Below are 3,610 nucleotides of genomic sequence, written 5' to 3'. Positions count from 1 at the left end.
CCATGCCTCTGGGTCACGTGTGCTGGCACACAGTCTTTTGACATAGAATCTGGCTCAGGCTCAGCCTCTTCTCTCTCTGAACCCAGGCCTGCCTCTACCCCAGTGGGCCCCTTATCCAACACCCTGCTGGGTGTGGTACTGGCAAGATGGCGCTAGCTCAGCTACTCTGTCTACTCCCCTGAGAGAAAGTTCTGTCCTAGCAGAGCAAATGGCAGAAATGCATTCTGGAGCCTCAGTAAGAGTGAATTAGAGTACTTTATAGGAGACAAGGGGAACAACAGAAAACAATCTGTCATTAACTCAAAAGGAATTCACCATTCCTGGAAGTAAAGCTATTATAGGTTGAAACAGTAAGTAGATAAAGCAAACTCCCAATCCATCTCCTAATTCCAAACATTACTTTAGTGCCCAGTACACAAATGGAAAATGCAACAGATGCTTTAATTGGTAAGAACATACCGCATCTGACTTTAGCCAATAGGCAGAAAAGGGATCATGATCCCACCTAGGCCACAGAGCTCACTTGACGTGGAGGCTGACACCTCCAGAGCTCCCTACCCCTCCCCAGCACCCTAGATCTCTCCCTGATATTGTTCTGAGCTGATCATCTTTCTCAGTCTCACTGAAAGTGGTAATTTCTGATGCATTCTTTTTGAGGCCTATACAAACACTTCTTTTGTGTACTTGTAATCACTAAATTTCATTGGTCAGCTCCTTTCTCCCAGCTTCCATATTTTCTATACTCCTTTGAGAGTCAGAAACAACTCCGGGACTCATGTCAACAAACTATTTTTAAGCTTTAAAATATATATATATTATATTTATTTATTTTTAGAGAGAGGGGGAGGGAAGGAGAGAGGGAGAGAAACATCGATATGCAAGAGATGATCAGTTGCCTCTCGCACTCCCCCAACTGGGGACCTGGCTCACAACGGCACATGCCCTTGGATGGGAATCCAATCAGGGACCTTTCGGTTTGCAGGGCTGCACTCAATCTACTGAGCCGCCCCAGTGAATATTTTAAAACTCTTTAAAGCTTAAAAAAAACTTCAAAAACTTTTATTATGGAAAATTTCAAGCCTAAACAAAAGTAGAAAGACTTGTGTGATAACCTGGCATGCACTCACAGCCCAGCTCAATAATTACCAATTCATGAACATACCTTCACCTCGACTTCTTTCCCCGCCAGACTACATCCCTAAAATATTTGAACTTTTTTGTTGTTTTAAACATAATTACAATATTATCAACACACCTAAAAACAAAGGACAATTCTTAATTATTATTAAATGTCCAGTCTGTATGCAGATTTCTACAATGGTTTCATACACTGGTATCCTAACAAACCAGACTTATCTGTTATTGTTGGTTGAAACATTTCTTGCATGAATCAGATTGCACTAGGCTGTGCTATATTAGCAGAGAACTTGAAAATCACACTGGCTTACATCAACTCAGGTATATTTCCCACTCACGTGAATTTCCACAGAGTCAGCTCCGCAACCTCTTCACTCCTGGGCATGAACAGTCCCTGTTTGGTGTACACCCATTTCCTGGCAGATGGAAATGAAGAATGGTTGAAACACACAAAGACTTTTAGAACTTCTGCTCAGAAGTAGCAACTATCATATCTGCTTATGTTTCATTGGTCAAAGCAAATCACATGGCCAAAGCTGATGTCAGTGGGGAAAAGGGAAGTATACTTCTCCCACAGGAGAGGGCAGCAAATGTTACTAGCAATCCAATCTACCATACCTCATAAATCCCTTTTAATCTATAGGTTCCTTCCTTCATCTTTTTTCCCTTAATTTACTAGCTGAAGAATCTGGGTCATTTATTGCTGCAGAATTGTCTGTATTCTGCATTTTGCTAATTATATCCCTGTGGTACACTTGTTTAACATGTTCCTCTGTCACTTCTACTTCTTCTAAAGCTGTAGTTAAATATAGAGGCATTATTAGATTCAGGTTTAAATTTTTGGCAAGGATACTTCCTAGGTGGTCATATTATATTATTTTAGTTTTTTCCTGCTCTGTAACAGATCATCTCAAACCTTGGTGGCTTAAAATAATAATAATAATCATGTATCATTTCATGATGTCTTTGGGCCAGGACTTTAGACAGGGTGCGGGGGATGGCTTGTCTAAGCTTTATGATTTCTGGAGTCTTAGAAGGAAAACCCGGAGGCTCGAGGACCAAAATCATCTGAAGTCTTGACTGAAGCTAAGGGTTCCTTGGTTAGCAAGTTGGTGTTGGTAAGCTGCTTCTTTTCTCTGTGAGCCTGTCCACAGGATTGCTTGAACATCCTCACAGTGTGGCGGCTGACTTCCCCCAGAGTGACTGATCCAAAAGACCAGTGCTGAAGCAGCAGTGTCTTCTATGACCTACCTTGTGAATTCATACACTGACACTTCTATTGGTCACAATTTCAGTCCCTATTCAATGTGGGAAGTCTCCACAAGGGCCTGAATACCAAGAAAGGAGGTTCAGGTTGTCGATAACTCACAACCTTCAGATCAGCTGAGAGAGAGGAGGTTTGTTGGAGGCCATCTTGGAGGTTGGTTACTATATATATATCAGGCAACATTTTTTTTTAACATAAGGATATTTTAATTTTTTTAAAGATTTTATTTATTTATTTTTAGAGAGAAGGGAAGGGAGGAAGAAAGAGAGGGAGAGAAACATAGATGTATGAGACACATATCGACTTGTTGCCTCTCACATGCCCCCAACCAGGGACTTGGCCCACAACTGAGGTATGTGCCCTGAATCAGAATTGAACTGGTGACCTTTCATTTTGCAGGTCAATGCCCAACCAACTCAGCCACACCCAGACCAAAGCAGCTTTTGCTGTTAAAAAAAGACAAGTAGAGGTGATCTATATCATGGTATGTGGAACAATAGTTTATAGCATTTTGAGGCTCCAGTAGAATTTCACTGGGGGGCGGAATATAGGAACTAATTGGAACTACTAGATGTTTATTTTGGCATGCAAAATCATGTTTAAAAAAACCCCACTCTGTCAATTCTACTACCATTATTTTTTCACTTTTTCAAAAAAGACCTTTTACATTCAGAAATACATGATCTCCAAATGGAGACATCATTTTAGATGGGGAACAATGAAAACTCTCCTAAAATGCTGGTGGGAATATACATTGGGAATCCACTTGGAAAGTGTTTTGCAGTCAAGTTGGGGAATCATGTACTCTATTACCCAACAATTCCACCCCTACGTATACACCCTAAAGAAATGTACACACACACACACCAGCATGTGATTAGCAGCATGTTAATAATAGCCCTGTATAGGGAACCTATTCTCATGGCATGGCAAATGTAGCTCAGCCCTATGGGAAAGCCCATAGTTGCATGGTGGCACACAGGATGCCAAACCCACAGATGGGTTCTCCCGTGGGAAATCAGGCCTGCATTATGCCTAGGCTGCTTTGTGACTTGCTCTTGCTAAAACTCCCTCACCCTGAGTTGAGGAAGCAAATTCTTACTGCATATCTTTAAAGTAACTTCCTGAAGTCTGTGCTAATTCTCCCAAGGACTGAAGTGTAACCAGACCAATTACTCTTATCATTCCCTTGCATTTGCAACATCT

The 3,610-nt window shown here is 41.3% G+C and overlaps 1 non-coding gene across 1 annotated transcript; it reads right to left on the bottom strand.

The window, feature by feature from the left end:
* Window positions 1-304: 304 nt before the first annotated feature.
* On the bottom strand, window positions 305-494 carry LOC114495728. Its single transcript, XR_003684419.1, has one exon. It is a non-coding gene; the product is annotated as a U2 spliceosomal RNA (small nuclear RNA).
* Window positions 495-3,610: the final 3,116 nt, after the last annotated feature.

Source organism: Phyllostomus discolor, chromosome 4 (genome assembly GCF_004126475.2).
Source record: "Phyllostomus discolor isolate MPI-MPIP mPhyDis1 chromosome 4, mPhyDis1.pri.v3, whole genome shotgun sequence".
NCBI classification, from domain to species: domain Eukaryota; kingdom Metazoa; phylum Chordata; class Mammalia; order Chiroptera; family Phyllostomidae; genus Phyllostomus; species Phyllostomus discolor.
The sequence above is the reverse complement of the archived record's forward strand: the minus strand, read 5'-3'. Positions and strand labels throughout refer to the sequence as shown.